Genomic DNA, 14,476 nt, shown 5'->3' with positions numbered 1-14,476 from the left:
TTATGCATAGGTGTTGGTCTCCCATTTCAAGTCTAGGTAAAATTAAGTGAAAAAATTGTATCAAAGCAGAGACCTGCCCCTATGAAGATTTAGGACAATCTTACATAGAGTTAATGATTCAATTTCCAAAAGTGGGTTTAAACTATACCAGATATTAAAGCAATTAGAGAGAGTGCCTTTGTTATTTTCTCGGGCATTTAGAAATATGGGTTGGAGATAGCAGTAGAGTCTTGGTCAATCAATATGGGTTAGTAAATATTTAAGTGTGTCAAAATAAAAAGAGGTAATGTAGTTAAGCTTAATCCTGGGTAATAACTGTCGGGGCCACTGGCCTGCTTTTGAACTGAGAACACACCTGCTTCCCTTTGCATCTTTTGCCAGAATGTGTGTAACACTTCAAGCTGGGATTTCAAGGACAGTCAATACAGATTACTGAAGGATCTCATTTATATGACACCCTGGGTGTTCTGAGAAGAACCTGGGAAACCTATGCTATAGTTTATAGACCGACAGGACTTCCATATTAGGCTTTGCCTTGGCTCCGACCATGATACGGGCCCCTATTGCATAATCCCTTTTGATGGAGAGGTACCTCTTGCAATGAAAGTCAAATGTATTATTTTGGCTATTCAGTCTTCCCAGCTGCCACATGTCTTATTTTATGTCGCATAGGCAGCTGCTTCCAGCTGCCTGGAGACGGTTTTATCCATTAGAGTCTTTTGGTGAAGGCTGGTGCTTCTCGAGACTTAGATCATGGGTGGTGGGTGTCCCCACAATGACGCTGATGAGAGAGCCCAGGCAGCTTTGGGGCTTAGAGAAGATGCCTCTGATGCAGGGGGACTCTGAAGCGCCAGGTTCCAATCCCCACCCCAGATACTGTGTTTCCTGGACTAATTATTCATCCTCCTGGAACTTTATTTTTCTTTTTCACATAGATTTTGGTCACCTGCTTCTACCTCTGAATCCGTAAAAATGGAGAGAAATGTTGATATGGGGGAAGGACCCAGGATAGTCTTTCAGGGTGTCGTCTCTGCTGAAGGTGTGGTATTTTAGAACTAGTAAGAGAGTTTGAACTATTGAAAGATCTTGTTACCACTTTTGTGGCAAAGTTGTGCAGGAGCTTCAGTGACAGTCTGGGTCCAGGGATAGAAGATGCTGTGTGGATGTCAGAGCACCAGGAGAGAAGAATCAGGCAAAGCAGCTGTGGATACGTGTGTGTGTGTGTGTGTGTGTGTGTGTGTGTGTGTGTGGTATTTGTTAGAGAAGTCGCATCAAATCTACATGCTAATACATTTTTGTGCTTTCTTTCCCTTATGAGGAGTCTGCATGTATTGATTTTTGGAGTATTTTGTGGTACGGATATGCAAAGATGCTGCTTGGTCATAAAAACCTTAGAGTAGAACACAGAGCTGATCTACTGACTAAAGCAGAAATTTCCTTTACAACCATTGATGTAAGTGCCACCTTCTGCTGGGAGACCTCTGTCGCACTGCTTGGGGGATGGTCCATCCCATAGGTGGGCAACATGAATTAAAGTTGGAAATGGAAAGGCATCCTATTCTTTTATTCACAAATTTACTTTCAAACTTTATCGATTTCTCCCTTCTCTTGAATTTTCCTCTGTCTCTTTCTAAACCCTTTTATCAGTCCTAGTTTTGCTTTTAGTAGGTATATACCAGAGTCTTTACCCCGCCTCCACAAAATACACGAAGAAAGAATGTGTTTTCTTCATAATCGGGGATATTAATTGAAACCCAACAACATGTCAGGCCCCATTCTTTGCTTACATCTATGGCCACATCCAATCACTGTAATCATATTCTAAATCCTATTAGTGCCCTTGGTAATTGAACTGGAAAATAACTGGGTGCTTGCCCATGGCCACACAGTGAGTAAGAGACTGAGTCAGAGTTTGAACTTGGGCAGTTCCAGGTGAAAGCCCACATTGTAACCCCTTCTCTTACTTTACTCTTTTTCTTTTCTTCCCCTCTATGATCCAGTAGCCTCTCCTTATCCCAGCATAGGGTCTTTGTCACTTCTTCCTAGCCGTTCTCTGTCATCCATGGTCATTGTCATCTATCTGGCTTGAGGTCCTTCTCCTACAGGTAGGTCACGCTGGTGACACACTCAGTCAGGTTGTGGGTGAATGGGATGAGCAGGAGAAAACCAAGCCTGTGCCTCCTGCTGTGCACAAAATAAAAAAGCCACAAGTCAGTCTTTTTAGGTGCTCCACTCTCTGCTTCCATCACTGAGGGCGCCATTATCAAATGATCTGCTGATTCAGAACTGTAGCTTTCCTTTCCCTTTTCGTCAGGGAAAAAAAATCTTATATTTTAGAACAAGGTCCAGATATTATTTCCCCTAATCCATTGCACATGTTTTAGCACACAACATATGCTTTGAGAAAAAGCCCTTGGGCCTATTAAGGCCTTTAAGGAGGGAAACATCTCAGGAATTGTGATGACGTGTTAAACCTACAAAGAACAACAAACAGCAAACTCTAGAAAACTAACAATTATTCTAAGCAGCTTTAGTAACTGAAATTATAATGGTACATTTGAATGCTTTCGTGTGTTTTTTTTCTCCATTCCATTTACAGTGTAAATTCATAGGCAGTGCACTAGATCCACATACTAAGAACATATCATTGAAATACAGAAAGTGGAGTTCCCTGATGGCTCAGTGGGTTACGGATGCAGTATGGTCACTGAGACTCGGGTCACTGCTGTGGTGTAGGTTTGATTTCTGGCCTGTGGAACTTCTGCATGCCACATGTGCAGCCAAAAAAAAAAAAAGAAAAGAAAACCAACCAACCAAACAAAACAAAAACAAAAACAAAAAATACAGTGAAAGTGGGACTAGAAAAAGTACGTCTGATTTGACCCACAAATTGACCATTCTCACATTATAAGTGGTGCTCATTCGTTCTTGGATTAAATCTCTGCTTCTGCTCTATACCACTTTAACTACATTTCTACTTCAATTCACAGAGATAAAGGAAGTGTTAGTCAACCCTAGTAAAAGTTCAAATGTCATGTGGACCAGATCAGGTTGAAATGAGCCAGTGGCAATAAAAACCTCAATTTTTACTATGTTCTCACTAGACTCGACATTTATAGGAATTCCAGAATTCAGAAATAAAACAATGTTTTGTTTGTTGGTCTCATTGATTACATTCCTTGGTCTCATTGATTAGGTGTCCCCCAGGCAAGGAGATATATGTTGAGTATTATGGCATGTGCTCTATGAGGTTGCAATGTACTTATACATCATGTGACTCATTATATAAGGGAAGACGAGAGAGGAAGAGAGGTGTGGGGAGAGAGAAAGGCTGTGGGATAGGCCACTCAGTCTTCTGCCATCTTATATTTTTGTCCCAATCATGTTTAGAACTAATGAGACTTTAGAATCCCTGGAAGGGAAATAAATGCCACCAAATAATAATGCAGAGATTTTTAGTTTTCTTAACTGATGTTTGGACTATTGATGACCTAGGAAAAAATTTTTTTTCCTTTACTGTAATTGTGCTAGGCAGGAAAAATCATTCTAAGTAAGTTTATTTCAAACATCTCTGGGGTACTGGTGTTAAAACTTGTACAGAAACATTCAGAGGTTACTTCTGGTTTAAACAAAATTAAGCAATTTTCCTTACTTCTGGATTTCTCAAAGCCTTTAGGTCCTGAGACTTTGGGGGAAAGGGCGGGCGGACATAGTAGTGAGCAGTCTTATTTGACCATGGAATTTTTTTCCCCACAGAATGTTAGTATTACATGGAACACATGCCACTCTGATATTAGTACTACATGGAATACACTTTTTTTAAATGGCCACACTCATGACATATGGAAATTCCCAGGCCAGGGATTGAATCTGAGCCACACCTGCATTGCAGGTGTGGCAATGCTGGGCCAGGGATTGAACCCACACCTCTGCAGTGACTCTGCAGCTGCTCACTGCAGTTGAATTCTTAACCCACTGCGCCACAGTGGAAACCTCAGAATACACTTTTTAAAAAGCTCTGCTGAAGACCTGTTGGATAGTTGCAAGGTTAAAATCAAATTCTAGTGACATTAGTTCAGACTGGGAGTTGAAAATAGGATTAAGACCAACTCAGAGTAATAATGACATAAGCTATTAATCCATGCTGAATATTTTATAAATAATGCTAGAAACTCTGAGTGTCAGCCATAAGTCTGAAGAACTCTCCTGGTGGATTATCCTTTCCCTATGATAGCATCCACTAATAACATTTTGAAAATCCTTTTGCTTATAAGAAAATCTCAGTTTGGTTGACAGGCCATAAACCTTCCCTCCCTTTCTGGTCCCTCATATATTTCATGTCCTCTGAAAACCTTTTTAGTGTCTATTGAGTTTTTTTTTTAAAGTAATGTGTCAGATTCTAATGCTCCTGCTGGTTTAAGGAAAAATGCTCTCACTAATAAATTATAATGAATTGTCAGTCTCAACAGGCCTGTGACCTTGAGTCAGTGGGGGGTTTGGGGCTAACCTCCACTTCCCCCTCTTCTTGTTGGAACCACTTTTCTTGTTTGAGCCTGTCCTCTTAATTTATGGGTGGGCTGCCCACAGGACAACTCACCTGCAAAAATAGTTCCTGCTGTGGTGTTTATTGTACTAAGTAGGTTTCATGCTGACTGAGAGTTTTAACAAGGGGATGGAGTTGCTGTCAAGATCTTCCATCATCTGAGCAGAGCTGGCCCTCAAATTTTCTCATATTTCAGCATATTGAATTTAGTGGGGCAGGAGTAGGATGAATGGGAGTGAGATGGGACAGAGTGGTGTGAAGTTAGCTTAAATGTCTTGCTCCAGGACCTCTGTACATCTGACTGTAGTAGAATCAATAGAACAGCAAAACATAAAGACATATGTCTTAGAAATAGTAAAATTGTACTCTACTCACACAAGGTAATGAAAAATCTCTGTAGCCTACATGAAGGAATCCTAAAATAAGCAGCTTTAAGCTGATTTTTTGGCGAGTTGAATGAATACTCACTGGCTATATTTTCTTTATTCTCCAACCATAGCTATTTATGGGTTATTCAATTAATATATTCTCCTTGTAGAGAATTTGAAAAGAACAAAATAAAATAACAAAAAAAAAGAGGAAAAATGCCTACCATCCTTTCTTAGAGGCAATTATTTTTACCATTGTTATTTTCTTTCCAGTGGGTCTTTTGTGCATTTTTGTCATAGTCATAATGATAGAATATGTCTTACTTTGTGCCTTCTTTTTATGCCTAACATTTATGTCATAAGCATTTCACATATAACTAAAAACTCTTTGCAAATGTACATCATTTCTGATGCTAAACAATGTGTTATAGCACGCATGTATTTTTTAGTCATTCTCCTACTGTGGAATCACCTTAACACCTAGGCTTTTCTTTTATCTTTTCTTTCTTTCTCCCTCCTCCCTTTCTTTCTCTTTGTCTTATTTTTTTCAGTTACTCTAAGGTCAAGTTCCTTTATGGACCTCAGGTCCTTTGCACTGCCACCTCCTCTGCCGATAGGACTCTTGCCCAGATCTGCAAAGGGAAGCTCTGGGAGAGAGAATGATGGAGTCATTCATTGACTGTTTGCCCTGGCCCGCCTGGAAAAAGAATTACTTGTCTGTCTTGTTCAAAATAAGATTTCCAGCCCTCTAATGGGCCGGGCACTTTGTAGATGGTCAATAAATATTTATTGCATGAATTTATAATAGCAAAACTTTAGGCTGTGGGTATGTGCATTTTTTGGCTTGTATTAATACTGTGAAAAAAAATCCTTTGTGCTTAAATTTTTATCTGCATTTTAGAACATCTCCTTGGAATTGATTACTAGAATGAAAATAATCAGGCCAGAAGGACTGAGTATTTTAACATTCTTGACACATGCACACTGGCTTTTGTTAAAGGCTCTACCATTTATACCGGCCATGAGGGAGTGGGCTCTTCTAACCCTGAAATGACAGCATTTCTCATTCCAACTGGGATTGACTTACTGTTTTTAGACTAAATCCAATAAAATTGAAGACTATGCTATTTTAATTTAATGTCTTTGATTACTGTAAGTTGAAATCTTTATTTGTGTTTGCTTCTTTGTGGATCATGTAAGGTCTTCATCTAGTTAACCCTTGGGTATCTTTATGTTTCCCTATCAGCTTACATGAGGTTTTGAAAGCCAAAATGTTAGTTTTTGCCTGTTTTATTTATTTAAATTTTTAGTTTACTGAACATTTTAAGAGTCATTTATATATCAAATTTATCAGTCTTTTTTGGGGGGTAATTTGTTCCATAGTTTTTAATCCTAGAAAAGCCTAACCTATTTCCAGAACAAATAAGTATTCATTTGTCTTGTAACCTTTTTTATGGCTTTATACTTCTTTTAAACTTTTAATTTGTTATTTTGTCTGAATTTGTCTCTGTATATGGTATGAAGTGAGGATCTAAATAGAATTTTTTCCAAATGACATGTCATTGTCCATTTTTCCAGCTGATTCATGGTGCCTCTTTATCTGGAACATTTCAGCAGTAACATATACAATTTAGCTATTATTATTGAAATGAAAAGAAATGTCTTTATAAGTTTTTAAAAATATGTGATTTCATCTTATACTACCATGAGCAAATTAATTTTGGTGTTTTGCTGGCTGCTGAGTAGCATGTGAGAGCATGTCTTGGAATATTAGTGAAGGCCTTGCAAAATTTTTTAAACACGTTTTAATATTAAAATAAAAAAGATATAAACTACTATACATAAAATAGGTAAGCAAGAGGATTTACTGTATAGGACAGGAAATTATCTTGTAATAATCTATAGTGGAATATATTCAGAAAAAATAACTGAATCACTATGCTATAAACCTGAAACTGATATCATAAATCAACTATATTTCAATTTAAAAAGAAATGACACTCATAAAAGAAAAAATACTTTGGTATAAGGAAAATGCCAAAGTTAAAAAGCAAGACAAGAAATACAATAATGTCTGCTAATGGGATGCCCAAGTCACCCACCCTACTGCCCAGCCAACTATAATTAAAATTTTTAGTTTACTGTAACATTTTAAGAGCCCAGCCAACTATAAATGTGGGGGCTCCTTGGATAATTCCTTACAACGACTCATAGGACTCAGAAGAAAACACCTTACTCACATTCACTGGTTAATTTTAAAGGATGCAACTTAGGGACAATCAAACAAAAGAGATGTAAATGCAATGGAGTAAATTTATTGAGTTAATTCTTCTGAAATTGAATTTTTAAAAAACCTCATTGCAAACACCTTGAAACATTTTTTTCCCTGTATTTGAGGTAATTATTAGGCATGCGGTTGTTAAAAAAAATGTCTTTTTTTTTTTGGCTTTGTTTTCATATAGATTTTAAATAATGCATTAACTTTGCCAGACTTTTTACTTCTCCTGATTGTGGAGCTTCTCAATGAAGTGGAGTGTTGGCAAGACTTAGAAAATTCAGTTTAAATACAACCATGTTAATACTTGATAACTATTTTATTCTGTTTCCTAAGACAATATGACAAGCAAAAGAATATTGTATCTTAAGCTGAACATTGTACATAGGGCACAGTCTATATCTGTGAATCACATGTACAAGTTACTTTGTAGAGATCAGATGCTATTGATGGGAAATATTCTATAAATGTGACATAAGTAACTATTTCACAATAAAATGCTGTGGGCTTGAATTGTCTCTCACAGTCTTAATATTTTCTGTTAATAAAATAGTTTGCCAGAAACACATATCAGCTTTATATATCAACAAAAGAAAAATGACAAGTATGCTTGACATCTATACAATTTGTAACTTGTAAGTAGTATTCCAAATCCTGAGGCGATGCAGGAAATAGTTATCCCTGAGAAGAGTATTTCCCACCAAGGTATTCAAATTGAAGTAAACCCTTTTATTTCCCTTGACTTGGCTGAATTTGTCTTTTCAGACAAATATCAAGGACATTACCAGGCACCCAATGTCTCAACCTTCCAGATGGAAGATGTTTCCTGTCTGCTGGAACAAGGGGCCTCAGGACTTAGTGACTGGTTCTATCCTAAGTATGGTTTCATCTGCATCCTGTGGCTAGTATTGTTTTGATTGCTGATATGAGAGATAATACAGAGAATCTTTTCCACCAATTTTCCCATTTCTTTTGCTCAGGTGAAAGTATCTGAATGGTAGACAATCTGTAGAGAAACAATTCTGTAAGTAAAAAAAAAATTTTTTTTTTTTTTTTTGTCTTTGTAGGGCTGCACCCATGGCATATGGAGGTTCCCAGGCTAGGGGTCTAATCGGAGCTACAGCTGCCGGCCTGCACCACAGCCACAGCAACATCAGGTCCAAGCTGTGTCTGTGAACTACACCACAGCTCACAGCAATGCTGGATCCTTAACACACTGAGTGAGGCCAGGAATGGAACCTGCGATCTCATGATTCCTAGTCTGATTCGTTCTGGATGTGCCATGATGGGAACTCCTAGTAAGTAAAAATCTTAATGAAAACTGTGAAGTTGTATCTCCACCTGTACTCAGCACTGCCATTTGGATGACTAATAGGCATTATAGATCTGACATTTCAAAAGAGACCTGATTCTCCACTACCCCAATACCACCTACAACGAACTTTTCAACATTCATCAAAATCTCTCCCTTTGTTTCCTAAAAGTAAATGGCATCTTCAGCCACCTAATCCTCAATCCCAAATCTCTGTAAATAGTCCTCTCTTTTTTCTCTCCTTCATATCCAATCCATTAGCAAGGTAATGGACACTTTTTGGAACTATTTCAGGATCTAGCTTTTGTCTGCCCCTCTGACTTTCTACCTGCTTTGTTCCTTGTGTCCCAGCCACACTCACCTTTGGTCTGTTGCTGGAATTTGATAAGCCCCTTCTTGCCCTAGGACTTTGTACTACTGTTTCCTTGGCCTGGGTGACTATAGTATTGTCACAATGTTATCTTTTTCTTGCCGTTTAGATCTTAGCTTGAAGATCCCTGGTGATGCAGTGGGTTAAGGATCCAGCCATGGGCATGGCATAAATACATACACACACACACACACACATATGTGTATATACACATATACATATATATATGCAAATGTATATATCTCAGCTTAAATTTCATCTCCTCAGATATTTTCCTGACCACACAATCTAAAATAGCTTTATTAGTCATTAAACATTCTGTTTTGTGTTATGATTTTAAAATTGAAATATAGTTAATTTACAATGCCGTATTAATTTCAGATGTACAGCAAAATGATTTGGTTATACATGCGCATTCTTTTTCAGATTCTTTTCCATTACAGGTTATTACAAGATATCGAGTGTAGTTCCCTGTGCTATGCAGTAGGTCCCTGTTGTTTATGTTTGGTTTTATCCTCACAGAATATGTCTAACAAATATTTTCTTGTCTATTCACAAGTTTCAAAAGAAAGATACTATATTTTGTTGTATATTTTGTGTACCCTGTGTCTGGAAGAGGGCCTGATATATAGCAGGTGTTCAATGAGTGAGTTATTAGGATGCATTGTGATAACATTCTGGAATCCACCGTCCTAGTGGATTGAAGCTGGTCACAGTGGATACTTCACAACCTACTGAAACCATCTGTCTTCTCTCTCCCCTCCTGATTATTTTGCTTCTTTGCCTCTCCCTTTCCCTTTGTCTTACTTCTGCACTCTGCATTTTACTTTTCTCTTTATGTATCTTCTTCCCCCTCTAACTTTATTCCACTATCAGTTCTCCCTCTACTCTTCACCCCATGCTGGACATAAAATGGGCCTAAGAGATTTTTTAAAAAATACTTGTTTTACTTTTGAATAAATCTTCAGTTTCTCTGCCTTTAATTTAAAAATCAGATGAGCTAGATGTTTTATATTTTTCTAAGAAAAAGATATATATATATATATATATATATTTAAAATTATTTCTATAATTCAGTGGCTCTGGAGAGGTGGGATAAACCCTCTCTGCTCCAGTTTTAATGGTTCAAAGACTTTTGAACATCTATAAATCTGGAGCTTAACTGGAAGAGTTGTTCCCAAAGAAAGAGAGGGACTTGTGCATTGAAAATCATTTCAAAAAAAGGGAAACTTGGGGTCCTCTAACTGAGAAACTGGAAAACACTCAGGAGACAACTACATGGAATAGAACTATACTCCCATGACTCAAGCCCCACGTGGTCATGACCTCTGTGATCAAGTGCCAAACACTTCACTGACAATGAAGGTTCCTTGGCTTTTACACTATAGTTTTTATGGTTTGTCATTGACATGGAGATGACTCTTCTACTTTGAAAACAGTGTGGCTGATGATCTCACCAGGAAGAGTATATATCCTGGGTTGTTTTGTCTAGGTCTAAGGACATGGTGGCTCTGCAGATGTGAGAAGCTACTTAATGAGGATATGTTTAGAGGATTCAAGAGTTAGTTCAAGAGAACAAAGAATTAAAATTAAAGGAACAGTTGGATTGCTATAAAACCAGAATGGAATAGTCACGTGTGTGTGTGTGTGTGTGTGTACGTGTGTACGAGAGAGAGAGAGAGAGAGAGAGAGAGAGAGAGAGAGAGAGAGAGAGAGAGAGAGAGAGCTATCAAGTGGGTAGAGAAGGGAGCTTCAGGTTTTTACCTTGTGTTCTTTTAAAAATTGTGAGGGTATAGGTGTTTTTTATGTTTTTTCCCCTCCGTTTTCCTTTCAATAGTTTTCAAACAGAATATTGCTCACCTCCCCTAAAAAGCCACAGTGACTTGTGGATCATCACAGTGGTATTGGGTGAGGGAGTGACTTGGGAGGTCAGTTCATTACAAAGCATTCTTAAACCTACTGGAATTTAGAACCCATTTTTCTTTTTTTCTTTTTTTTTTTCTTTTCTTTTTATATTTATTTATTTATTTAAATTTTTTCCCGCTGTACAGCATGGGGATCAAGTTATTCTTACATGTATATGTTTTTTCCCCCACCCTTTGCTCTGTTGCAATATGAGTATCTAGACATAGTTCTCAATGCTACTCAGCAGGATCTCCTTGTAAATCTATTCTAAATTGTGTCTGATAACCCCAAGCTCTTGATCCCTCCCACACCCTCCCTCTCCTGTCGGGCAGCCACAAGTCTATTCTCCAAGTCCATGATTCTCTTTTCTGTGGAGATGTTCATTTGTGCTGGATATTAGATTCCAGTTATAAGTGATATCATATGGTATTTGTCTTTGTCTTTCTGGCTCATTTCACTCAGTATGAGAGTCTCTAGTTCCTTCCATGTTGCTGCAAATGACATTATGTCATTCTTTTTTATGGCTGAGTAGTATTCCATTGTGTATACATACCACTTCTTCCGAATCCAATCATCTGTTGATGGACATTTGGGTTGTTTCCATGTCCTGGCTATTGTGAATAGGGCTGCAATGAACATGCGGGTGCATGTGTCTCTTTTAAGTAGAGTTTTGTCCGGATAGATGCCCAAGAGTGGGATTGCAGGGTCATATGGAAGTTCTATGTATAGATTTCTAAGGTATCTCCAAACTGTTCTCCATAGTGGCTGTACCAGTTTACATTCCCACCAACAGTGCAGGAGGGTTCCCTTTTCTCCACACCCCCTCCAGCTCTTGTTATTTGTGGATTTATTAATGATGGCCATTCTGACTGGTGTGAGGTGGTATCTTGTGGTAGTTTTGATTTGCATTTCTCTAATCATCAGGGATGTTGAGCATTTTTTCATGAGCTTGATGGCCATCTGTAGATCTTCCTTGGAGAAATGTCTATTCAGATCTTTTGCCCATTTTTCCGTTGGGTGGTTGGCTTTTTTGCTGTTGGGTTGTATAAGTTGTTTATATATTCTAGAGATTAAGCGCTTGTGAGTTGCATCATTTGAAACTATTTTCTCCCATTCTGTAAGTTGTCTTTTTGTTTTCTTTTGGGTTTCCTTTGCTGTGCAAAAGCTTTTCAGTTTGATGAGGTCCCATGGGTTTATTTTTGCTCTAGTTTCTATTGCTTTGGGAGACTGACCTGAGAAAATATTCATGATGTTGATGTCAGAGAGTGTTTTGCCTATGTTTTCTTCTAGGAGTTTGATGGTGTCCTGTCTTATATTTAAGTCTTTCAGCCATTTTGAGTTTATTTTTGTGCATGGTGTGAGGGTGTGTTCTAATTTCATTGCTTTGCATGCAGCTGTCCAGAGAACCCATTTTTTTTTTGTTGTTGTATCACTCAGATGGGACATTTTTGGAAACTTGATTCTAAACCAGTAAAGCTCATTTGGTTTTGTACCTATCAAGTAATAAATCTTCAGGAAATAAGCTGTGGTGACTGAATGTGGAATTCAAGGTGGAACAGTATGGATGGTCACTTAGAGGTATTTACTAAAGACCTATGCAAGTAATTTAACTTACTTACCTGGTCAACACTTGTTTGCCTGGTTCTCATCAGTCTCATTATTCATAAAATACTTGCTCTCATCTCAGCTTTTGCATTGGCCTCATCTAATTCTCCTTCTCTCTCCTAATCATTCTTTTGGATGATTCAAGCTTCTCCATTCAGATAAGAAACATGCTCATAGGGAATAGTGGCCTCCTTAATCACCTCCTTGCTGCTTATTCTTCAAAGTATTCAAACTAATCTGTATAATACATGCAGGGAAAAATATATATAGAAAGAGGGAGAGAGAGAGAATAGAGAAAGAGCAACTGAATTAAACCAAATAATTTATTTGGTTATGATCTCAAAATACAATAACAGTCATATCAGATTATGAAAATGCCAAACAGTGTTTTTTCCTTTTTTTGTATCTATAAAGTGGATAAGAGGACTTGAAAACTATTTAACATCTATTGTATTTTTAAATTCCTTTTTAAAATGTGAAATGTCTTGAAATAGTAGGAGGGACTAAGCAAATTATAAAAAATATTTTTAAGCCCTGCATTGAAATGCTAAGATAAATCAATTTTGTTTAATGAAGAAAATACTTCAGTAAAGGGGAGCCTTCATTATGAATGGTCATAGCTCTCCACTTTAAACACAGATGTGAATTCTATGATGTTTTGACAATTAAAAAATATGACATGTAATGACTAAGAAAAGTCGTTTATTTATCTGAGATGGGAGAAAGAAAATTCCTCAAGTGGTTTTCATTCTTTCATGCCAGTCAGGGTATTTACATTCAAACAGCCTGGGTCTTGAGAGGGAGGGAGGAGAAGGAAAAACATGATAAGAAAATGTTTAAAATTTGAGTTCATTAAGGATAAAAACATGAGAATATATTTGCTTTTACTCAGACTCACAATTCTGAAAAGCAAGTTTGAGGCCGCATTAAGAATTTGGCCTAAGATGTAACGCTATCTAACACTTGCAGATGACATGTAGCTCACAGATTTTAGCTGTACAGCTGTGAAGACACCTGCCAGTGCCTTCCCTCCTCAGATTTCTTGCCTCTTCATTATTGAAAGATCCTATCTGATTTCCATGAAGGTATTTCTCCCTGTAGGTTTAGGATATGGTGACTGCAAATGTATTATTTCAGTTTCATGTGCCTTCATTTTAATGCTTCTTTTGTTAGAGAAGTAAATTACTCAGCATTCATTTAGGTATTTGAAATAAAAAGCCACTTACAATAATTCCTAATTATCTAGGAGTTCATTAGCCTCTTCATTTCTGGTTATTAGATGACCAGAATACAATCTGCTTTTAAATTGAGAGGACCTATGATATACCTTTCATCAATATGGCTTTCCTTCAGAGCAAGGGAATTCATTTCTGGGGAGTTACCTGGAAAAAGTATTACATGTAAAAGGAAACAAAAAGAAAACTGGAGTAGCAATACTTATATCAGAGAAATTAGACTTTAAAACAAAGACTATAGCAAGAGACAAAGATATTACCTAATGATAAATGGATCAATCCAATAAGAAGATATAACAATTGCAAATATAAATGTACCCAAAATAGAAGCACCTAAATACAAAAAAATAAGTACTAATAAGCCTAAAGAAAGAAATTGACACTAACACAATAATAGCAAGGGACTTTAATGCCATATATATATAGTGAGAGAGAGAGTGAGAGAGACACACACAGAGAGAGAAAGGGCGCCATGTATATGTTACCATATATAGGCTATTTTGTCCAAAAGCAGCAGGAATACACATTTGTTTTAAGTGCACAGGGAGCATTCCCCAGAATAGATCTCATGCTAGACCACAAAACAAGTCTCAGTAACTTTAAGAAGATTTGAAATCATATCAAAAATCTTTTTTTGATGACAACACTGAGGCTAGAAATAAACTATAAGGGAAAGATGCAAAAAAACCCCACAAACATGTCAAAGATAAACAATATGCTACTAAACAACCAATGAGTTGCTGAAGAAATGAAAGAGAAATAATAAAATACCTGGAGAAAAATGAAAATAGAAACAATGATCCAAAATCTATGGGACAAAGCAAAAGCAGTTCTAAGAGGGAAGTTTATAGTGATACAAATCT

At 37.2% G+C, this 14,476-nt stretch overlaps 1 protein-coding gene across 2 annotated transcripts in view; it reads left to right on the top strand.

Annotated features, from left to right (window-relative positions):
• Positions 1-14,476, top strand: part of LOC146406133 (uncharacterized) — a 196,805-nt gene that overhangs the window by 43,595 nt on the left and 138,734 nt on the right. The window contains exon 2 of one of the 2 annotated variants that reach the window (XR_014806453.1): positions 8,167-8,210. The exons of the other annotated variant lie outside the window; for it this stretch is intronic. The gene's annotated coding sequence lies outside the window, so the exon portion shown is untranslated. The remainder of the gene's footprint in view (positions 1-8,166; positions 8,211-14,476) is intronic. 2 annotated transcript variants of the gene reach the window in all.

The sequence above is a fragment of the Sus scrofa genome, chromosome 1 (assembly GCF_054392235.1).
Source record: "Sus scrofa isolate SSC_HxYL_T2T_F1_AM1 chromosome 1, Sscrofa_HxYL_maternal_Yorkshire_Landrace_v2.0, whole genome shotgun sequence".
Taxonomy (NCBI): domain Eukaryota; kingdom Metazoa; phylum Chordata; class Mammalia; order Artiodactyla; family Suidae; genus Sus; species Sus scrofa.
Note: the sequence above shows the minus strand (reverse complement) of the source record. Positions and strands in the feature narration are given on the sequence as shown.